The sequence below is a fragment of the Alligator mississippiensis genome, chromosome 4, assembly GCF_030867095.1.
Source record: "Alligator mississippiensis isolate rAllMis1 chromosome 4, rAllMis1, whole genome shotgun sequence".
In the NCBI taxonomy this organism is placed as follows: Eukaryota; Metazoa; Chordata; order Crocodylia; family Alligatoridae; genus Alligator; species Alligator mississippiensis.
The window spans coordinates 62,910,036-62,934,984 of NC_081827.1; the positions used below are offsets into that span (position 1 = coordinate 62,910,036).

The 24,949-nt window shown below is 41.0% G+C and overlaps 1 protein-coding gene across 5 annotated transcripts in view; it reads left to right on the forward strand.

Annotated features, from left to right (window-relative positions):
- The window catches only part of SLC16A7 (solute carrier family 16 member 7), a 150,519-nt gene that overhangs the window by 42,025 nt on the left and 83,545 nt on the right, over positions 1–24,949 (forward strand). Inside the window, exon 1 of one of the 5 annotated variants that reach the window (XM_059726045.1) lies at positions 22,433–22,502. The exons of the other annotated variants lie outside the window; for them this stretch is intronic. The gene's annotated coding sequence lies outside the window, so the exon portion shown is untranslated. Of the gene's footprint in view, positions 1–22,432; positions 22,503–24,949 lie in introns of those variants that run through there. 5 annotated transcript variants of the gene reach the window in all.

Here is a 24,949-nt window from a genome sequence, read left to right on the forward strand (position 1 = left end):
AGCGAAGGGCAACTCGTATGGTCAAGGGCCTGCAGACCAAGCCCTACGAGGAGAGACTAGAGAAACTGGACCTTTTGAGCCTCCGCAAGAGAAGGTTGAGAGGCGACCTTGTGGCTGCCCATAAGTTCATCACGGGGGCACAGAAGGGAATTGGTGAGGATTTATTCACCAAGGTGCCCCCGGGGGTTACAAGAAACAATGGCCACAAGCTAGCAGAGAGCAGATTTAGACTGGACATTAGGAAGAACTTCTTCACGGTTCGAGTGGCCAAGGTCTGGAACGGGCTCCCAAGGGAGGTGGTGCTCTCCCCTACCCTGGGGGTCTTCAAGAGGAGGTTAGACGAGTAACTAGCTGGGGTCATCTAGACCCAGCACTCTTTCCTGCTTATGCAGGGGGTCGGACTTGATGATCTATTGAGGTCCCTTCCGACCCTAACATCTATGAATCTATGAACCTTAGGACACTTGTCTGTGATGTTTGCATGAAATGTTAAATAAGCACCCCACCCCTCTGGCAGTTTTCAGGGCCCTTTTGAAGTTTCATCATTTTCTGACATCAAAAATTATCTAGATTGCATTAGTTGCAAAAACATATTTGTGAAGTCAGATAATAGTGCACTGAGGGCAAGTGAATTTACAGAGGGAAAATAATGGTAAAATAGTTTCTGTCACAGCCTGGGCAATCAGGGCATTCAGCACATATTCATGGGCTAAATGTTCATATTCACATTGCACTTGTCTTTACAGGAATAAACAGGCATGGAGGATTAGCAGTGTAACCTTGGTATTCAGGGCCCACATTTGGAGAGACAAATGTGACTAGAAGCTAGTAGGTAAAGCGAAGAATTGCCGCAGAAGAAATCCATTCACAAGCAATTGCTGCTAGCTGGTCACCTTCCAGGGTATATAATCAGGACTCATGTGACCAAAAGATTTATCTACAGTTTTAGGACCTGAGTGTAAGGGGGATAAGGGAAGAATTGAATAGCCTAGTATTTTTAGCCATGATGAAGAATTAGGAAAGCAGAAACAGAAGAGCAACTGTGGACTTTGGAGGCTCGCTTGGTTTATGTCACAGTCATATTGCATTACACAAGGGAAAGGGAGGCAGGAAGTAGTATCAAATGCTCCTGGTGTGCGTCAGTGAGCCTGAGGCCTGCTGTTAGCAGAGGGAGACTACGAAAATGTCTGAGACGTTGGGAGTGTCAGCTAAATGACAGGTGCCTGTAGAGAATGGAGAAGGAAATACATTACTCTGCAAGTAGCAGGCAACCAAAAAGAAGTCTTAATAAAACAACTTTCTGAAGTTGGCTGGGTAGAGAGAAGAAAAGTGAGATCAGTGTTTGCCAGCTCCAAGAACTGTTCATGGTAGACTTGACTATGTAGGTGCCTAAATATAGAAATCTTGTCTAAAGAATTAAAGGAAGATTAAAAGTTGGGGAGCAGGTTCAGTGCATCCAGCCCTTCAAATAGTTTTCATATCCATCCCTAAAAACGGGTACCTTTTGAACTGGGAGATCTATTTGATAGGATAAACTCTTGTACTTTGCCAATCTTATGTTTCCTGCAAATAACTTTCCCCTGTTTTATGCAGCTGCACACCAGCCTGACATGTAGTGAAACATGAGGGAAATTAAAAAAAAAAAAATCTAATTAGTTATTTTAACTGTAACTAGAACTACCAACACTATTGTTCATTAATCATAATTGTCTGGTCATAGAATGGCATCACTGTATGATGAAATTAAGGATGTATGGGCACCTTTGTTGTGTATTTGTTTTCTTTTTTTTTTTTTGAAGATTATGTTTAACTCTGAATTTACAGGGCAAGTAAAAATACTTTAGAGGATACTTACAGAATCCAGGAAACACTTTTGTCTTTAAATTACTGACTTAAATTACTGATATACATACTTAGCTCCAATTTAAGTTAAGATTTTTATTTTTAATCTAGGAAAAATACTAAAGTGTAAGAATGTAGATTTCTAGATAAATTCTTCAAGACCCCCCTCCCCCCCCCCCCCCCCAAAACCTACAGATACTATTGTGGGGCTCATTTTAACAGCCTGTCAGTATATCAACAAGCTACATGGCTAAGTTTAGCCTTATCTTACTTAGTAACTGAGCTGTAGCTCGATGTAGGGCTGCTGTGTTGCGAGGAAGCAATAAGGAGTTAATTACAGTCAATTAAAGGGCCTGTGGGATGTGTTATATCTCTCACCTGAGATACATTGTATTCTGTCCCTTAATAAGTATGGAATTTGTTCAAAATGATCCCATGTTATCCATTCCTGACTTGGCAGGAATGATTTAGATCAGCCGTATGTACTAACATCTGGCTGTATAGTATAGCTAAATTACTTGTGCAATAGCACTCAGAGATGAAAATGGCAAGCAACTACATAGTTTTAGGCTCAAGGGCCCAGTTTTCTTCTGCAAAGCTGGTTAAGCAGACTGACAAAGCAGAGTCAATTTGCGACATGTTAATATGGCAAAACATGTAATTAGCTTCAAAATAAAAGTTACAGTAATTCAAGCAATAGATATAAACTTTGATGAAAATGGTGCCATCCATATGTAATCAAACCATTCCTTGGGCTGCTGGTTTGCTAGAGCGGCACCATTCTGTGTTGCACAGCAGAACACATAGCTTGAGGGAAAATTAGAGGCAAGTCTCTCCCAGGCTCCACATATGACTATTGTTAGTGTCACAAAGTACAGTCCCAACACAAAAGTTGTAGGTTCCTAAGCCATCACAACTATCCTATCAGCCAAATTGAACTATTTGTGAATCCTATCAGTTCACAAATTAGAACTATAAAGAATAGCTAATAATCTGTGCTGTAGCCTAATATAAGGAATAACAGTTGGGCACATTCTATAGAGAAGGAAGGAAGGAAGGAAGAAAGAAAGGAAGATCTTTAAAAGAAAGAAAGAAACCCTTGAAGGGTACTATAACTCTTGCATCATATAAAGAGAAGTGTGCCTCAGTTTCTCTCTCTTGATTCAATAATTTAAGTTTGCAGCTAAATCAAGATTTTTTTCCACCTGGGGCAATAATAATCAAACTTGTTTCCAGGCTTTTCCCTGTGTCACAGACATCTACCAAAGAGCTGTTAATTTTCCTCCCTCTTTGCATATAACTTCATTTAATTTTCCCTCTCTATCTTGGTTACATTGCTTCTGCCAAAAGCATGATAAAATAGATAGTATATTACAAATAACTGAACACATCTACAAGGGGCTATGTGTAAGGCTGTTTGTGACAGATACCAGTTTGTGGCAGATTTAGAAACAGTAATAGAAATTATTTAACAAAATATCAAGAGTTAGAATTCCATGAAACAATTATGTACCAAGTCTTTCCTTATACTGTAATTTGCTTTCTCTGACTTTCACAAGTTAGCTTTATAACCCCATCCAGTTGCTATAATAACAATATGTCTGTTGTTGGAAACCTAAAGTTGAATTTGTCACATGCATATCACCTGAATGCAAGTAGGAAAATTGTACTTAAGCTTTGACATAGTATCACATGATATGCTTTACTTATCTGGATATAGCTAGCTGAGGGTAGTTCAGCCAGTTATTCTTCTAACATAAATTTACTTTCTTGTCAGTTTTTATGGACCATTAATCACTCATTTTAAGTAGTAGCAAAGTTTTTTGCAGTTTAATTTTAGAAGGCAGTTTTGTAAGGTATGGGATTATTTCCAAAGAGTGGAGGTGAAATAAAACTAGGCCATAGCTGGGTTTTTTTGTTTGTTTGCTTTTTAATTCTTTTTGGCTTCATTCCGAATGTTTGCCACTGTGGGTTGTCTCATTGTGGCACTATATTTCATAACATTTTACACAACATATGTGAGATTTAAATGAGCTTGCAAAATTTCTAAAAAGCTGGTCATTTCAGGTTAAAGGAAAGAGCCTTTAATTGTAAAATACTCAACATCATTGCTATTAAGTCAGCTGAGTCAATTTTACTATATTTGTACTGTTAATTTGAGCCTAGCAAAAAGTTCTGTGCAAAAAAAAAATATTTCCTTAACATGGCTAATGTAAAAAAAGTGCCTGATCCTGCCTGAGTCTAAGTAAATGGAAACTTCGCTGTGATGTACGTGGGCATTGGATTGTACCATAAACTTGGAAATGTATATAGGGGTAAATATTTAATTTTAATAAAACATTTTGTTCATTTTTGTAGTCTTAGCTGAATGCACTGGGTATAGCCAGTGTCCAGGCATTCTTCTTTAATTCTGTTGGCAAAAGTAATATTTTGTCTTAATGTTCTCATAAAAACATGTTTGTTTGTTTTTTTCAGATAGCTGGATATTCATTTCTTTGGAGGTTACACAATGTTATTTAGAACTGATTATTTCTTTGTTAAGGTTACTGAATTAAAGAAAAAAAAATAAAAATGACAGTTAATTCCAAGAATAGAACTTTATATTAACTCTGGCTTTTGAAATATCTGTGAAAGAATGATTCCTTGTGAATTTTGCATTTATTTATATCTTCTAAATAAATCTTACATCTCATCACATTAGGATACTGCAAGAAACAAAACCAACTTACCTAATTATTTATTATTTATTGCTTATATCCTAGTAACACATAGTCATAAGTCAGGAGTGGGGCTCTGCGTTCTGTACCAACATTAAATAGACATGTCTCTATTCCAGTCTGTGTTAGTCTGTGTTAGGCAGCTGTCAGCAGTGGTTGAGGGGAGAGAGGTGGGGGTATGGAGCCCTGCTGTCACATGGGCTTCCCCAAGCATGCTGGCTTGGGTCCTGGGGAGACTGGGGCATGCCCACATGGCAGGGGGTTCCATTCCCCCTCCCCACCCCCATTTTCCAGTGCAGCGAATGGCCATACTGGGCAGCCCTGTGTAGCAGATCCTGGCTGGAGTTGTCAGGATGCTTGGGCAGGAGGGGTGGGGGAACAGAGCCCCACACCACACGATGCCCCCCTCCACCCCCCCCCCCCCCCAGCTTGCTAGCTTCGGTCTTGGGGGAGGGTCAGGCTGGGCCAGGCCCATGTGGCAAGAGGGCTCCGTTCTCCCACCCCACCTGTGCCCAGTTGTTGGCACAGCGAAAAGCAGCACGCAATTCTAAATTTACTTTGCTGCAACTTCAAGCCATTGATCTGCATCCTCTCTGCAGCAAGGTAGAAAAGGTGCTTTCCTTCTTCTTTATGACAGCCCTTCAAGTATTTGAAGACTGTCGTCATATTCCTCTTAAGCGCCTTTTCCACAAGCTGAATGTGCCTAACTTCTTCAGCCTCTCCTTGTATGACTTGGCTTCTAAGCCCTTGATCATCTTAGTACAGAGGTGGGCAACAATTTCTAACATTTCCTCATCCCTTTTAAAATATGGAACCCAGAACTGCACACAGTATTCTTATGAGGCTAATTAGTGCCAAGTAGAGAGGCACTATTATCTCTTGTGTCTTGCACCTAATGCTTCCATTGATGCAGCCCAAAACCACATTCACCTTTTGTGTCATTCCATCACACTGCAGACTCATAATCAGTCTGTGGTCTACCAAGACTCTCAAGTTCTTTTCCATAGAACTGCCATCAGGCTAGGTGTCCCCCATTTTATATTTGTGTTTTTGATTATTCCTTCCGACATATAGCAGCTTGCATTTGTCTACGTTGAACTTTATCCTGTTAGCTCTACCTCAACTTTCCAGTCTGTCAAGATGCTTCTGAACTGCACTCGCATCTTCCAACTTGTTCACAGTCCTTCCCAGTTTCATGCCATTCACAAATTTGCTTAAGCTTTCTATGCCAGCATCCAAATTGTTAATAAACATATTGAACAGGACCAGGCTGAGGACATATCCTCACTTTTCTTTTTCCTCATGCTTTCCCTGTTTTAGGATCTGAAATTCATCTGGTTTTCTCCAACTATCCATCATTTAAGGAATTGTTCATTCACCTAAGTCAATCCACCTCTGCTTCTTCAGCTACACTGATATTAATATTAACAGTTCATATAACTTTGCTCAATGAGAGAGAGAAGTAAAAGAAAATTAAAGAAAACCTTCAACTGCTTAAACTTCCATCAAAGGGATAGATTAATAGTTTTGCATAGCTTGATATTAAACATAAAAACATTATAATACATTTAGAATCTTGTCCACTTTAAATGTATTGGTGGGAGGAAAGATTTGAAGGAAATTGTGCAGAGCCTTTAAGAAGTTGTTAAAAAATGATTTTGCCCTTGTTGTCTACTCTAATGCAACAAGTAGCTGGGTAGTTGCTGTAAAATAAAATCACTTTTTTGTTGCTGATTTTTTTCTACCTTTTTTCTGCTCCCTGAAGTACTTACAATAGTGCTTATCTGTGTTACTGTTAAGCAATATTCACTGCTGTAAAAGGAACATTTTGAAAGAGCAAGGCCGTAAAACAGCCTTTTTCCCCAGGAAACAGAAAAATTAACTGTACAATGAAGGATCACAACTCTCAGGCTACATACAAGCATTGCATTTAGTTTGAGCTAACATGCCTAACCTAACATATCTGATCAAGGTCTAGCTAATGACCTGGTATGCAGGTGTTCACAGGGCATAAGTTGCCCTAAAACCAGTGCACCCCGTCTAAAGTTAGTTCACTTCAGAGGTAAACTAACTTTAAATTGATAAAGGGTTAACCCATCCTAGCAACAGTTAACCCAGTCCAGTGAATGCCTGTTCACCTTCATAGCACAGCCCTGAGTTGCGAAAGCCCAGCCTCTTGCCACGGCTGTTATGTTGTTCTTACTCCCTTGACCCTAACTGACTATCCATTCCCAGACTGGGCAGCCCCCCTGTGGATCCACTGACTCCCCCTGCTGACCCAGCAACCCCCCTTGACCCACCAGCCCTTCCCAGACATGTCAGCCTGCTTGATCCTGCCAGCCCTTCTTCACCCTCGAGTGGACCATGCCTCCACTTGCTGTTCCCTGTTTAGGTTTAGGCAGCTTAAATAAGCCATCTAAACCTAAGCCAGGCTCTCTGCATGCTTGTGCAACACTCATAGAATCAATTAAGAGTTTGGAAAGCAGTGGCAGGGAATGTCGATGACATTAGGTACTCCTTAAAATTTTTTAAGGATCTTATTTCTACAAGAGCATAAAAGCCCTGTTTCTGTGAAATTCATTGTTCATAAAACCCTATACAAGAAACAACAAATTACTATTGCCTTTTCCAATTGGTTGAATTATTTCTTCATTAAAAATAGTTATATACTCTAGTTTTTTTCCAGAAACACTATGGCATTCTGACCTTCTCGGTTTAAGGACGAAATAAAGAATAGACAAAGTAAGGGATTGACTTCTCTGTACCCTATTTACACCCACATACCTTCTATCAGAACTGTAAAAAAAAAAAAAAAATAAAAATAAAAAAAAATTAAGAGACTAATATATACTTTGTACTGAGATCCCATATTATATATACTAGTTCTCCTTTCAGCTTCATGAAGAATGAATAATACTACATATTGTTCCTTCAGAACAGTATTGCTTTTGAACTGTTAAAGTTTTTAAGGATTTCTGGTTGTCACAGATTTCTGTTTCTGTGTGGAGAACAAGCCATGAATGGTTTAAAAATGTGCAACTGTCTTACATTATATTCTAACAAAAGAATTGTCCTAGTTCCACTTTTTTCCTAAAAAGATAGAATTAGCTTTCTTTGAGTGAGTAAAACAGAACAAAATCAAGAACAAAACACAAAAGAAAGCCAAAAGTTCCATGAAATAGGTGAGAAGCAAAAATCAGTGAAGGGGAAAAGTCAATTACTTATCTGCAAGAGGTATAGTTGGTTTAACATGAATCAGCCTACACTTGCTTGCATAACAACTCTCCCTATACCCTTGCATGGTTTAACACAGAACATAGCTGCATGCAGGGCCAGTGAGGGTGAACCAAAGCTCTAGTCACAAGGATACTGAGGTGACCTTGTTTAGCTATGGTGTCAGATATTTTATCTCAATCTTCAGCTGAGTCTGCCAGCTGTATCTTTGAAAGTCCTAGCATGGATATTAAACTACTGGAAATATAAAGGACATAATTTCAGGGAGAAGTGTGTGACATGCTATTGACTACATGAGAGCATTCTGTTGAGTTAGTGAAATATATGCTTGTCTGTATGGCTGGCTATAACATTTCTAAAGTTTTTTTGCACTATTAGCATATCATGCTTTGACACGAAAATAGGCTTAATCTTTTCTGCTCTTTACTATTTCTTTTAACAGGCAGATATATACACTGAACAGTCAAACATATCACTTTGCTAGCGCAGAATACTTTTTTCTGTGCTTCCCTGAGCTAGGCAGTGAAATGCACAATGCTACTTCAGCAAAAATGTCACTGGCTGTGATTTTATAGAGCCTTTTTTTATTTGGGCCTTGACTCCTGGCTACTTCAGAGCATACCTACACTACTCCTATGAGGAGCACAGATGCAACACCAAAAAAGCAGGCTTCACCCACTTGCAGCGATCCAAAGCCTGGAAACTAGGACATGCAGCTGTTTTAGCATGGCACTGGGAACATACCCAGCAGTGTCCTTAGGGTATGAACAGGTGTTCATTTGAAGGATTCAGAATTATCAGAAAAATGTTAATGCTACAGAAACATAACATGAAATACACACACAGCCATTCAACTGTTCAGTCATTCAGAGTGCCACAAAGCATGGCAAGAGCAGGTACTGCTAGTGCTCTGCAACCAGGGGGGCAGCTGTGCAGTCATTCCAGAATGCTTTACATGGTCCTCATTTGCAGAGTTTCCCAAGGACTACAAAGTGCAGAGGAAAGCACCAATTGGCTGGCTGTCTAGGGACCCACAGCCACTAGGCAATCTTTCTTTTTCCCCTTTTTTCCCACGCTGAGAGTTCGGAGCCAGAATACTGGTACTCCAGAGAGGCTGACATGACAGGAACAGATATACCTGGCAGGAAGGGAGGACTCCTGCCATGGTTTTTTGGCAGGAAAGATTTTATCTTGTACACCAAGGAAGATGGGGCTAAGCAGCAAGTCCACATGGTGACCTGTGAGACCAGTTTGCATCCCTGAGGCAATGGAGTTTGGCATCACAGGTGGACTTCCTGGAGCCATTTTGTGTGGGGGGGGGCGGGGGGGTGGGGGGGGAACAGGAACAAGACTGGAGAATTAAGCTTCGCCTGATGGCACTATACATAACTGCAGGTGTTATATGCGGTGTTAGAAATCATGCAGCTGGGAAGTTGCTAACATTTCAGCATGGAGCTGCCACATTTTTTCTGCAATAAACCACTCAAATGGCTGTATCCTCAATTCTTGCAGTGCTAAAAAGACATATTTTTTCACTATAAATATAATGTCTGCTCATGGCTTAGCACTCTATCTGAAGTATGTGTCTTGGTATGTGTTTACAACCACAGCAAGTTGGGTCCTAGCATGAGCTGAGTATGCTTTTTGGTGGTGCTCCTGTGTTTGCCATGAATGCACTGTTGACATGCTCTCAGAAACCACCTCTGTCCCCTGTAGCAGTTGAGAACAACTGAGCTATTTCTGTATTTTACATCAGTACTTTGAGGTGTTTTGATGTACTAGATATTATTGGTAGAAAATCTTGGACATTTAAACTGGCTTTCCATGCTGGTCTGGTAAAGACCTAATTCACTGCAGTCACAATATAATGCAGAGCTCCTGGTTCCTTAATTTAGAAATGTAACAGAGACTATAGCTTTCAGTCAAGGCTGCATTTTATAACTGGGCTACGTTCCATTTCCCTTTTGAAATTTGATTAGACGGAAAATTGCCAGATTTATTTTGAAGCAAAGGAGAATATTTTTGCAAAATTTGGCAAACGTATTTCAATCATTTGAGATGCTGGTCATTGCAATTTATTTCCAATCTGAAATAATGATAGAGCTCTGTTTTTGGACTCCTTTTCTTGTTGTTGTTCCCCCTTCAGAGTTTCCACACACATAAATCTTGAAAACGGCATGCTGGGCCAAGTATGAAGAAAATAAGTTTTCTAATAAACACACTTATTAAGAAGTTTTCCTTTGGATAGTTTCAGTCTCAATCCTAATTCTGTTTATTTCAGTAGGAGATCACCATAGCCTCAGTTTTCAGTAGTATCAGGTCAGTTTTATAGTTTAACTTTTCAGGCACTTGGCATGAAACAGCTATGAAACTGACACCTTATTTTTACGTTTAAATATTATTACATCTGTCTGGAAAAATGAGTATAATATATACTTTCTTTTTTCAAATAAAGTCTTTAAAATAATGCTTTTTGGAAAGTTTTGTTCAGTGGTTAGACTTTCTTCTTTCACTCTATCAGCCCAATGAAACCCCATTAAATAACAAACCTCAAAATAAAGTAGAATGTACTAACTACCTGCAGGCAGCCTTATTGTGGCTTTTTAATCATTGTACATGGCTCAGGTACAGTATCACAGAGATAAGCATGTTAAAAATGCAGATAGATTAGATAGATTTTGACATTGGATTGTGCAACAGTCAGTTTCAAGGACAGAAATAATACACTTTTAAGAATTGCCATTGGGAAACTGGACTCAGTTTCCTATCACTGAAAGCTACTAGAGAAAAAATAGCTAATGGAAAATATAATATATGATAGACTATCTCATCAGTGAATTATTTCAATGCCCAAAACAAAGATAATAGAGGTGTATGCGTATGTGCATATGTATATAATTTGTGCTTCTCAAAACTTTTCATAGCTCTTGAAAATATGTTATGGTGATGTTTGCCTTGTAAACAGTGCATTTGCAATTTGAGTTTCTATCCAGTTTTGAAAAGCATAAGGGAATACTGTGCATAGTAAGTATTAGTTTGGATAGCTCTTTTCACCCCTTTAATTTAAAACAATGGGGTTAGAGCCAGCCATAAAGAGACTTAGGCACTTCAATGCCAAATGCAAGCCTCAACACCCCATATAGGCTTCTCCCTAACCAAGAAAGTATCTAAAGTCCATAGGTGCATACATTTTCCCCAGACTTCACAAGTGTGGCATCTGGACATCCCCTGAAGTGTCACAGTTTTGGTAGGAGTGAGCAGCTTAGTATCTAGTTCACATCTAATCCCTGTCAGGATTTGAAAACTAAGCACTGCTCTGCCATATTGTGTCTAGGGACTAGCCCAATTTAGCAGCACTCTCTGATCACACCTGCCAAATTAGGCTTTGACCAAAAATAGATGCCAGATATATGGCAGGCTGCTGTGAGCAGCTCCATCTTATCCCCCTTCTCCCTGTCCCCTCCCCTCCCTGTCCCCCTCCCTTTCCCCATGCTCCAAGACTGCAGGGCTTCCCATGCATGCTTCTCTTCTTGCCAGTTAGTTAATTATTTTTGCAGTGAGCCCACCAAAAGCATGGGACCCACTTGGGGATGGCCTGAAACTGTGGCTTAATTGCCTTGATTAAACCTGGGGAAGCCATTAATCCATGCTTAATAACATGTAGATTAATGGCTTGCCCAGGTTTAATCAGGGTAATTAAGCTGTGGTTTCAGGCCATCTGGCAATCTTTAGGGAGCGTTGGGACTGCTGGGGCCCCTTGACCAATCAGAGACATGCTCCCCCTCCACCCCCAAGCTCAGCCCTTGAAAATAGCAGCCAGCGCTGGAATCTGCCCATGAAATCAGCCAGCTGCCTCTTCAGGTTTTGGTGTCTAAGCCTATTGTGTGTCTACAAAGGGTGGGAATATTCTACTGGAATGAATATTATACTGAATATGCTACTGCACATGCTCTGTCTGTGCATGTAGGGCCATGCAGCCAAGAATAGAATTCTCACCTATGTGTACGTTCCAAAAATGTCTTGTAGACAACCAAAAAATGACCACTTAGATAACTAGGAAGGGAATGAAATGTCGCTGTTAGTTACCTGAGAGTGGGAACCTTGTACACCTTCAGCAGTGCAGGGCAGTAGTGTAAGTAGGGGTGAGTGAGCAGGGTCCCAGCTCTACATGCTGAATTAGAGGGAATATGAGAATGGTAGCTATTGTTTCTGCTAGCCAGGTTGCTGCTAGTACTGCTTCCATTGTCATTACCACTGGCCAGGGCAAAAAACTTCCTAATTATGCCTGTGAGGCAGTGCACCTTTTGTATATTGGACAAGTGCTTTCACTGCTGAGCTACTGGATAAACAGCTGCACACCTATCCTTTTTTAACCAAAAGATTGGAGTCTTCCTGGGTTTTGCAAGAAAGGGCTCGGACACCTAACTCCAGGAGAGGGTTCAGTGTTGGGAATAATCATTCAGAAAGAGGTACCTCCCTGAAGCCCTGAATAAGTTGTCTTAAGTCTGGAGAGAAGTAAGATCTTAAACGTGTGCTACCATCTCAGTATTTCTTGTTGGCTAGCTTAAGTGCATCTCTATCAGTGTGTTTAACACTGTGAATTCTATTCTGTCACACCTAATTCCTAATGGATTTAGCTTTTAGTGACCTATTAATATTATATAAAAATAACATTTTCATTTACTGGCGCGATGAAAACTATGAAAGATAAACCACCAACCAGAAACTGGCCTGAAAAATTCAGAAATAAAACAATAACAACATAGCTTTAAAACTTTGTTCAAGGAACTAGTTAAGTTATACTTGCTAGATAATTAGAATATAAGTAATTAGCTCTGTATTCTTTTTCATTTAGCTTTAAATAATAATTAAAAATATACCATTCCAAGACTATAAGCACCTTTACACATCATTAACATCATACAATTTCAGCAGGATTCAAAATAATCAGCTCAGCAGGAATTTTTTCAGCCAGTGACCTAAAGAAACTCTTTTTTTTCCTTCATCACTGTGAGGTGCATCCTGTCAGCACCCTTGAAAAATTCAAATAAGTAACTTTTGTAGAATGCCTAGAAAGTCATAGATTTGGGTTATTTCTGAGTGGGATCTTGCTTGTACATATCTGTTGCAGTAGGGCACAAGTGACAGTTCATGTCAGAACACTTAGGCTTTTTACCGTTAATGCCTTTATAGGGTTGGTGCCAGATGACTTATGATTTTTTACTAGGGCTGTGCAAAATTTTGGCAGCTGTTTTGTTTTGACGCTGTTTTGACTCGTTTTGAGTTCAAAACAGGGAAATTAAATGAAACGGGCTTTGAAACAGCCTTGAAACAAAACAAGGCCAGTCAAAATGTTTAAAAAGTTTCTACACATTTCGAGTTTTGAAGCTCAAGCTGAGCTTATCTGCAGGGAAACAGAATGTAAGGCGGGGTGGAGATGTGGGAAGGATTGTTTTCATATTGACTATGTAGTTGGCCAGTGACTGTCATCCTTCCCTGAGGTCCCTTCCAATCCCAGTGCTCTGGGGGAGGGCTGGAAAAAAAGCATAAAAGACAGCATTGCTTGAACTGGCCTGCTTTCTGTCACCCATGTCACAAGTTTTGCTTGTCAGCAGCCTGAGGTGCAATTTCCCAGAAACCCTGGCATCCATCATCTTGAAAGCTGGCAGGCTTCATGGCCTCAGCAGGGGCTACCATGTCTGCAGTTTTCACCCCACTGATTCTTAAGACACACACGGTGTCATACACGTCACAAGTTTTGCTTGTCAGCAGCTTGAGGTGCAGTTTCCCAGCAACCCCCTGGACCTATCTCCTTGAACCGTGGCAGGCTTCATGGCCTCAGAAGGGGCTACCATTCCTACAAGTTTCATTTGAATTAGGCAACAACTAACAAAGTTGTAGATAGTTTTGTGCTTCCCCATTATAGCCTATGGGTAAAACGTCAAAACAGTGAAACAGTTTTGACGAAACAAAATGGAACAGTGGTTTTGAAGCAAAATGAAACTCAAAATGAAACACTGTCCTGCTGAAATGGTGAAATGGAAGTTGAAACGAAATGGTGCTGTTTCACACCACACAGCCCTACCGTTTAGTGGTAATTGAAACCTCAGAATTCACCAAGAGATTAGTGGGAAACCAGTGCAGATGCAGGAACACTGGTGTCATATCATCCCAGCAAGATGCTTAAATCCTTAAGCCAACTGTTGCATTTATCATCAATTTCACCATCTAAGGAATGTTTTATCCACTGCAATCACTTCATCTTAAGGTGACAAAAACATGAACAGCAATGGAAAGAGACACAACTGAAACAAAAAGCCTCAACTTAGCCAGCGGCAGACGATAAAGGACAACATGCTTTTGCTGCAATAGGACTGTCAAACAGCAGCTAGGGATCTGAAATCACCTCTAAATTATAAACCCTAATTAATAACAGGCATAACGCCTCAAACAAATGGAATGACACTACCTCTTGACATCTACTCTCAGGGTTTCCACCCAGCCCATTATCATCACTTCAGCCTTGTCTAGCTTGAACTTTAGCCAGCAGGCTATAGGCCATGCCCACATAACTTTCATGATTTGGTGGTTGCAGTGGTATTTCAGAAAATGAATTTCTTTGAGTTGCGCCCCTGTGAGGTGGAGAAATTCTATTATTCCACTTTACAGAGGAGTAATGCAAAGGCCCAGTTCTGGAAAACTCTTAAGCCTGAGTGCTTTGCTAAATGGAGTGTTTGTACACATATTTAAGTTCTAGATTGGATTTGGGCACAAGTGACTTGCCTAAAATTATACAGAGGGCTTGTCTACACATGCATTTACTGTGCAGTTGTCACCCACCTGGACCCGGGCCATGGAGGTGGTGCTGTTGGTCCCCTCCATGACGGCCCATGGGCAGGAGAGGGGGGGTGGTCACAGCCACAGTCGCAGTCACTCTGGGCAGAGGGAGCATGGTGTGGCATCTGGGCTCCCCCAGCGTGAGTCATAGCACAAGTCATTGTTCTGCCACACCTGGCCTGAGCTCAGGCAGGCTAAGTTGCACAACAAGCCTGCGCATTGCTGATGTGCTGTAACAGTAGTGTACATTTCCTGCTTGATGCCTGTGAGCGTTATAATCAAACTTGCTAAGCGTTAAGTGGAATCAGGTATGAATGTAAAATGAGCTTTATAATGAAACAGTGCTAAGCGAAATAGCGTTAAGTGAGGTTTGCCTGCATTTGGAAAAAAAAGTATGTTTCAATAGATAAGAATCAAAGACAATGATGTTAAAGGTCACTTAGTTCAAACTCCTGCATAGATGGGTCACTCCAGAGAGATGTCTGTCAGTCTCTTTTTGAAAACCTCCAAGGAAGAAGGTTTCTCTGGGCAGCATGTTCCATTGTTCTTCTGCTCTTATAGTTTGTTTTTTTCTCTCTGAGATTTAATTAAAATTGTTTAAGTTGTCTAAACCCTTTCCCTGATTTCTTGCTCTGGTGGTCCAGTCTTGGCCTCAGTATATCTGGGTTCAATTTCCAGGTAACCTTGGGAAAATCTCACAGGTTCATTTACTCATTTTCCCATTTCCCTACCTCGCAGGGATATTACAAAATAATCACCTTAATGACTGTGCGCTGCTTAGACACTATATGCAACTCTGCTGCTTATCTGTGTGAACAGCCTTATTACTAAGAAAGCAAAACATCTCTCAACAGTTAGTCAATATAATCAATAATAATTAATAATTGTTTCCTACTGAGTAATGTCCCATAAAAAATCTTTAAAAACAAAACTTAAGATGATAATTCTATAAAAAGACATAATTTTTTTGCGGGGGGAGACAATAATTCTGCCTTGATGAGATACATATTCCTTTGTAGCTAGTAAGATGAAGGCCCAGTGTGGTACTGTGGTACTTTGTGTCGCTCCTATGGCACAAAGCTGGCCCAAATCATCTTTCTTCCTCTTTAGTTTGAATGGTTGAATGACTTTTCAGTCATTTTGCTGTTACTTGATAGCATATGGAAGAAAAATATTGCCTTGTTTCACATCAGAGCAAGGATGCATGGTCAGTTAGAGCTCATCAATCAACATTTTGATTGGCTTTCTTTTAGTAAGGTGCAGTTGCACAGAAAAGCTTTTAGATATGCTGCATGCTATTAAAATATACTGTATTTACTCAATTCCAAGATGAAATTTCCCCCTCCCCCATTTTTTCCTGTTTTGGAATCAAGTATAGGGCCATGCCACTGCTACCAGGCCAGGCTGGAGCTATGCTCCGTGCCCCAGGTTGGAGTGGAGACAGACGCTGCTAGTACCAGAGCAAGGGTAAGCAGCAAGAGGCAGGACAGAGGCTGTAGGAGGGGAGGGGTAGTGGGGGCAAAAGCAAGGGTGAAGAGATGAAGTGAAGTGAGGGTGGGGGGCCAAGGCTGTGAGGGGAAGAGGCAGTGGGGGGACAGGCACAAGGGAGGCAGGCAGTGGGGTGGGCAACAGGTGGCTAGGCAAGCTGCTTAACTCCCTCCATTCTCTGCCTCTACACCACATGCCCCCCACTGCCTCTCCACCCTTACTGCCTAGCCCCCTGCCACTGCTGTCCCTGCTGCACAAGTGAGAGTATGAATTAAAGATGATCCTTCAGTGCTTAGATTCTAGACATGGGAAATTATAACAAATATATAAATTTCCTCTGTATAAAGTCTAATTGTTGGGGGGTTGTCTTAAATTCAGAGTCATCTTAGATTCAGATAAATATGGGTAAATTCAGGTAAATTATCCTTTTCTTATCTATAGAGGAAGCATCAGTACAATCATACAGTCTAGTCCAAGTGAAGAGCATTATTGCTTCTAAGGTACATTTATAGATGTAAATGATTTTTTGTCCCTTACATGATTGCTATGCATAGAAGTTTATCAAACCCTATTCCTCTTCCTTAGGTTTTTCAACAGTGGTTAAAATGTATTTACAAGAGAGGATGTTTTTCCTTCCAAATCATGTTAACCATCAGATAATTACATTTCCGTTATGCTTTTTTAGAAAGCCTAGTGATTTTTGATTAACTTTATTAAGCAATTTGTCTACTATAATGAACATTGAGATGCTTCTACTTCATATTAGAGACATGTTAAATAAAATTCAGTGAGTGATTTAAAGGGTTTGAAAAAGTGTGGGACTGGATGGTAAAAGGTTTATATGGTCATCATAGAGTTTTACACAGAATACATCTGTCAGTTTCCCCTTGAGCCCATCAAAATCTCAAGAACATCTCTGTTGCACTTATCTTTATCCTACATGCCTGAGAGGATCTTTGTGCTTTGTTTTCTCTGTTTGCTTTTGTGTCTTAGAGAGCTAACTGTGGAAAAGACATGCTACTTCAATTATGTGACTGCTGGGTTTTTTTTCTTTGTTCGTTTATAGCAGGGGTTGGGAGCCTACAGGCCAGATCCAGCCAGTGGAGCCACTGGATCCTCGGGCTGTGCAAAACAGCACTGCTCTGTTTCGATGGGACAGTGTTTCGTTTCAAGTTTCATTTAATTTTGAAACTGCTGTTCCATTTCGTTTTGTCAAAACTGTTTTGCTGTTTTGACGTTTTGCCCATAGGCTATAATGGGGTAACACAAAACTGCCTGTAACTTTGTCATTTCTTGCCTGATTTGGATTACACATGCATGGATGGTAGCCCCTTCTGAGGCCAAGAAGCCTGCCAAGGTTCAAGGAGATAGGTACCAGGGGTCTCAGGGAAATTGCTCCTCAAAGTCTTGAAAGCAAAACTTGTGTCACATGTGTGTCAAGGCACAGCAGGGTGAAAACTGCAGGCATGATGGCCCCTGCTAAGGCCATGAAGCTTGCCAAGTTTCAAGTAGATAGGTGCAGGGGTTTCTGAGAAACTGCACCTCAGGCTGCTGACAAGCAAAACTCGTGACATGAGTAACAGTGTGTGTGTGTTAAGGCACGCCCTCACTGGCACTGGGGCCTCTACATGACACGGTAGTGTGCCCCAGTGAGGCCTCCTCCTCCCCTAGAGCCTCAGACTGGTCCACCACTTCAAATGTCAACAGGTAATAACTTAATAAGCAGCACAGTAGCTTCAGGAGCATCTCAGGCTGCTGTCACAGAGCCTTTCTTTCCTTTCCTGCAGGAGCTTCTTCTCCAGCAGCTGCCAGAGAACTCTACCTGCCAGCCCCAGTCCTGGGGCTTAGATGTGCCCAAGGCCCTGTGTCCTTCCGGTCAGGTGCTAGGGGTGTTGGTCTAAGGACATGGCACTGGTGGACAAGGTCCTTTCCTTTGAGTCAATATAATCTGGTATGTTTTAGTAGACCAGCTGAATAATTAGTTACAGAAATATATCTTAGCAAGCTTTTGGGTTGAAAAACCCTTTGTCAGGCTGAGGTAGCACCTGCAGTTGGTGTGTGTATGTGTGCTATTCCTGGATGGAAGGAATAGTAAAGAAGCCAAAGGCTGGCATGCAATGCAGGCAAGAAAGCCAGTCAGTGAAAATGGAAATGGAGGCATCAGGGAGTGAGGGACAGGCTGGGGTTGTGGGGGTGGAAGTGGATGTAGCAGCACAGGTAAAAGTGGAGAGGTACCTGCACAGTCAGATGTCTGGCAGGTTGTAGTGAGAGACATTCCAATGTCTATATTGAGTCCATGAGTTTTTGTACCCAGGAGGCTGATGAAGCCCAGCTGTGAAAAGTGGTTTGTAAATTCAAACAAGCATCGAACCTTGCTAACCTAACCTCATCACCAGAAGCCAACTTCCTACAGCTCAAAACACAAAACCTGCCAACTATCTCTAGTACCCCTACAAACTCCACACCAGAATCTATCAAAGACAAAAATACCTGTGGGGGTACATTTCTCACAAAAAAACCTGCTATGTCTCCAGTTTCTCAGGCCTGATCCTGAAAGGGAATTTACAAACCACTTTTCACAGCCGGGCCTATGAACTTCACTTCATCAGCCACCTAGATAGTAGGTACAATAACTCATGGACTCAATATAGTGGAATTCTGACACACTACAACCTGCCGGGCATCCAACTCCCCAGGTACCTCTGCACTTTTACCTGCACTGCTACATTTCCCTTACCCCCTTACCCCAGCCTGTCCCTCACCCCCTGATGCCTCCTTTTCCATCTTCACTGACTGGCTTTCTTGCCTGCAGGTAATTGCACAATTAACCAGTTAATTGTGCAATACCCAAAACATTTAGAGGGGGTCTCAAGCTCATATCTCTCCTACCCAGGTGGAGAAGTTACTTCTATTTCCTGGGAACCTCTATACAGCTTAGAACAGGGATCATCAACCTATGGGACATGGGCTGGAACTGATTTGTGAAAAGGTTGAATCTGGCCTGTAATCTGGTCTGTATTTTACTAACTGCTAAGTTACCTTCTTTCTTTGGGCTCCTGTGGAAGGCTTCCTACAATCCAATGCTGTCTTCTCCTACACTGCAGCCTTTGCTCACTGAATTAGCCACTCTAACTTATCCTCACCACATCTTTTAGAGGAGTCTGTATGGGAGGGAGGTTAGTCCTGCTACACAAAACAGAAATAAGTGTGGTGTAACAGGAGAGGGGCAGCCAGGAGCACCAGCTAGGTTGCAAGGGGTGGCTCATAGTAAAAGGTTGCCAACCCCTGACTTAGAGCATATCTCCATCTAATCTTTGAAACTCACCTCTTGGAACAGGGCTCAACGACCTATGGGATGTGGGCTGGAATTGGCTTGCAAAGAGGTTGGTTCTGGCCTGCAGTCCAGTTTCAGAACTCCCCCTTCTGTTTTCTCAGTTTAGATCCTTTCCCCTTTCTAAACAAGCACTCTAATTCTCCCAAAATGATCCAGCTCCCCAAGTCCACCAGCAGCTCTGGGGGAAGCTGTGCATATTATAATCAGCATAGTTTTCAGAATTTGGAAAGGTCCTATTCTGAGCAACAGTCTAAGGTAGCAGTGAATGAGACTATATTAAAATACAGTGCCCAGACTATGGACCATACACGGTAGTGTCGTGTAATGTAGCACAGTATAGTACAGTGTAGATGAGATATTCCTCTCACGTATGCTAATATAAAATCCAGGTCAGTGCAGTAAAATATAAGGGTGATTAGAATCAGGTAAAGCATTTTAATGTGGCTGATTGCTAGAACATTTGAGGGTTTATTTAGCCTCACCCAGATCAGGTGACCAGCCAGTTCTGGTTTGATCTAGAAACCATATAAGATGGAGATGCTTTCTTACGTATGTAGCACCTTATTTCAGACAAGAAAACCCACCTCTTACAATTCTCCAAACATACTTCTATCATTGTTCTTAATAGGAAACAGAAAATCCCAAATCAGAATTCATTTCTTCATTACAAATTGCCTAGTGCTTATTTTTACGGATTTCAAACACCCAAGATATGCAGTATTCACCCCAAACTCATAGATGCAGATCTGTAAATGCTATGGTTTGTAAATTCACAATGTGCAGTGGAAGGCCTTCAGAAGCTTCCAGTGTTGTCTTTGCTATTAGCTCATGAAACTGTTTGTGACAGACTGCCCTGCTCTCGCTTCCCACATGGAACTTTCATGAAGTCAAGGACTTCTGTATTGCTGACTGACTTGCCAGCTTTACGGCAGATGGTGAAGGTGATCAGCTCGTGGTTGCTGTCACCCAGCTTCCCTTCGACTGTTAGGTCGCTGATATGGTCATCCTCCATTGCCAGAACCAGGTCGAACAGCACTTTACCTCTCATTGGCCCGTAGACTTCCTGCGTCAGATAGAGGTCATCCACGCATGAGAGAAAGTTTTGCAACTGCTGGGATTTGGCTGAGTGCTCTTCCCATGAGATGTCTGGGTAGTTGAAGTCTCCCATGACAACCATGCACCAGGAGCATATAGACTCAGCCAATTCCCTGTCGAACTGGTCAAGCTCTTAATCCTGGGCAGGAGGTCTGTATTAGACTCCCACCATTGTGTCCCCTGTGCCATGTTCCCCACGGATTTTAACCCAGAGGGTTTCCAGTCATCCACCCTGAGCTCCAATGTCAGCTTGCAGGGACGCGTAGCTTTCCTTGGCATAGAGAGCTACACACCCGCCCCTTTTGTCCTCTTGATCCTTTCTATACAGGGTATAGCCATCTAAAACTTCTGTGGACTTTAGAGACAGTAACCAGGAAGGGGAAAGAAAAGGTGTTTTGTGGAAACAATTTAGTGTCTTCTTAATCTGGAAGATGTACAGGCATAAATCCTATTTCACCCTTAGGCACCTACGTGCTATTTTGCCGTCTAAACTTAGATCTGTAAGTGGCACTTATTTTCACTTACATGGCTTTTAACTCCCTTTACCACCTGCCGAGCTAGACCCACCCCTCTGAGCATACTCAGAAGGAATCCACTGCAGCCACACTCTGCTGCAGTCTTCACGCACCTGGGAAAGTGCATGATTCCATGTAAGTTCCCAAATCTATAGTTAGAGGAAAGGAAGCACAACTAGAGACTGATGATTAAGGATACTTCCATCCCCCATACTTACTGTAAGTGTAAGGCCAAAGTTCGAGGCCCTCCTCACGCTTTTACTTCATCTCTCACATTTCTCAGTAAAGTGTTCTGTCACCAGGCTGTGGGGTAGACAGAACCAAAAGCACTCCCCTGGTGAAGCCCAAAGGGAAAGCTATGTGGACTCTGAGGAGCAAAGGCCAGCAGTTTTCTTTGTGGCTCAGTCAAGGTGTCTGCTTCTGCTTTTAGTGCTGTCTCTGCATTAAATAGACATCAGATACATTTCATCAACCTTAGAAGGTGGGAATAGCATCTAAAATCTGTATTTGTATTTGTCACTGCCGTGTATTGCAGTGAAGGGTATGAGACCTTTGAAGGCCGTCAGACGGGTATTTATGACGCTTGGAGTGGAATTAGGCACAGACGCTTATCAGTTGTAAAGCAAGATTATTTACTCACGCCGTCAAGGTGGTGAAAGAAGGAGGTCAGAGATATTTGTTTAGTTATAGCTTAAGGTTCGAAGGTCGGTCTGCATGAAAGTCTTTGGTTGGGCAGATAAACGGAGAAAAAATCGGGCCAGCAGGTCGGTGATTTATGTCTTAAGATTGGGTCGAGATGCGAGGGGGGCACTGGCAGGTGATCAAGTTGTCAGTTACTCTGATACGTGTGATCAGAGGTCTCCAAGTTTCATACGGAGGTCCCCCTTCTTCACGGAAGTGAAGATGGGTTTTATTTGTATATTAGCCAATTGTTTTTTGCCACGTCATAAATTTAATGAGAATTGCCAATTGTATAGTGGTTTTTATTAGGGTGTTTGTCATAGGGACACTCCCCTGTCATTCCGACCAATTATAATGATTTATATAAAGCAAAGAAGGCAAAAGTTTTTATCTCTGTTAGTGGTGCAGTAATAAATTTCTTTTTGACATGCGCAGCAAAAAAAACCCCTGTTATTATCATCTTGTTAGTTAACCCTTAGTTACCTTGTATAGACTAAAACTGTTTTGATTAATATATTTCTTGCTTGTGGCATGGGCAGTACTTAATTTGGTTGTGACATTATTAAGTGACACTTATGCTACTTTACATGCTCTAAAAAAATTATAACAAGGAGATGGCTCCATTGTAGATGGCCCTTTTCACCCCTGACTTCTATGACACAGTGCTTTTCTAGTTCTGTTTTGTTTTTTTTTCTTTGCAGTGTGGGGAGGGAGGGAAGGCTGGACGTTGTCCCAAGAAAGGAAAGGAAAACGAAAATGGTACGTGTGTGTGTGTGTGTATACAGTAAAAGCTGCGTTAACTGGCATTTTACTAATGAATACTCTATTAACCGGAATTCAATAGATCTGTGCGGGGCAGGACAGGCTGCTGCTGTGGGCTGGGGCCAGGGTAGTGCTGGGCTCTTCCCAGCAGGGGTGGCTATGCTGCGCTCCAGGGGGGTGGCAGTGGCACTGGGACTGGCCCGCCTCATTGTCTGGGATGCACATGGTGCTGCACTGCGCCTCACTGCTTTCGAAACAGCACCAGCGAGACTCTTGGAGGTGCATCCTATCCCTCACCTGCAGCCCATCCTTACCCGATGCATGGATAAAAGAAAATAGATCAAAAGAAAGGTACAACTCTCAGATAACTGGAATTTTTAGATAATTGGTAACCCCATTACTCCACTTATGCTGAATAATAAAGCTTTTACTCTGTGTGTGGGGGGGGGGGTATATATATGTATGTATGTATGTACGTATATATTTGTGAACATCTGGAAAGACAAGTTTTTCAAGGCAGAAATGAACTGGGAGTAAATGTTGACATTATTCCACCTTTCTAAGATAGTAGCTTCTAATTCAGCTAGTGCCAGGCTACTTATTGGGAAAGTTATATAACCCTAAAATGGGTCCTAAGGCTCCAAACCAGCAGTGAGTGCTCATGGACAGACCCCTACACTGAAATGTATGTAGGAAAGGAAGTGCCCATACATTTTCAGGCAATTTAAAGGTATTACAGTTTAATATTTTAGCAGTTTTAAGGCAGATATATATATTTTAAAGCTTATATTTAATATGTATATTCTAAAATTGAGATTTGGGTATATAAAGAAAATGATTATTGCTTTGTGGTTTGAAAGAGCAGTCTTCAGTGGATTGTAAAGCTTTCCAGCTGTGAATGCAGGCATTGTATTGTATATATTACATTGCATTGTATTCTCAGGAGCTTTTCTGATGCAAAAAGCCTTCTATTATAAACCTCTTTGTTTTACTGTTTGATATACAGAAAGTGTGTGTGTGTGTGTGTGAATGTATACGTATAATGTACATCTTTTTAGACATTATGCAGAACTTCATGTATTAAAATTCTGATAATATCTTGTTTTTGTGTGTAGGTTGACCTTCAGTAGAAATTATAAAGAAATCTATGATAGTACTCTGTATATGTATCTATGTGTCACTTTGGAAAAGCATGACTCATGACTTCTTGCTTCTGATCTGATTAAACTTCTATCCTGAAAGTGACAACAGAGTCATTGTACAGATTGATGCTCTCAATGTCCTACATTCAATAGAGTTTACTTTTGATTTATTAAGCTTCCAGGTAAACATGATTTACTTAGTTTCTTGTGCAAGTAGTTTCACCATGCCCTTTTACTAATTGGTAACATGCAAATATTATAATTTTATTTCTATTCCCTTCAAGTTCACTATACATGATCAAACAAAATGTATTTCAGTTTATATTACAGCTATTGTGTTGGTTTTCTGAGGATATTGATTGTTTTGATCTAGATATTCCAACAACTAGAAACAGTAGTGAACTTGTTTTTCTACGTGCAATTGTACTTGACAGAAAAATAGTCTTCAGTGCAAAGTTTTTCCTTTGATGATGCAGAAAAGTGAATACTGAAACCTTCAACAAAAGCCTCTTTATTTTTGTTTGTGTTTTGCTTATTAACAAAGAAGGTTTAAAAGGAATAAAGTAATCTGATGATTAGTATGGTAACAGATTAACAGATGATAGGTTTTGACTGCAGATTGTGGAAGTTATTTCAGAGTTACCAGGCCATTCTTGTGTAATGAACCAATATTATGCCCTGTTCATGTTTATATTCTGCCAAAAAAGAGGCAGTTTATTAGCTAAAAAGGACTACTACAGTAATGAGTAGGTTTCGCATAATTAGCAGGCTGCTCCTCCTCAGAACTTCAATGTACAATTTTGCTTTTTAAGTTAGAATTACAGTTTCAGCCAAGTGCATGTCAGGACCATCCGTATGTGTGATGTAAAGGAGTTTCCTTTTGTCTGCTTGTTCCAAAGAACATTATCATATTCATAACAAGCTATGAGGTTGTATGAACTCTAACTGAAAGGTTATAGAAAATAATTGTAAGGAGAACACTGACTGTGTTTTCACTGTAAACTTTAAGGAGAGAAGATTTAATTTGATCACCAAAGACTGCTATGCCCAGTAAAAGTATCTCATAATGAGAGGAATCAAGACTCATGGTAGAGGTGATATCTTTTATTAGACCAACTAGAGATAATGAGAGGGTTATTTCATGAGTAAGGAAGGGGATTCAGATAATTAATCAGATGTCATCCTTGTCAAAAGGGTTTAACTTGGCTCTGACTGTGTGCCAGCCTTGCCACTGAGTTTTTATGTGATCCAGTCCAATCTTTTGTGGTTGTACCATGTCTTCCTCTGATACCTCTTTCTCTT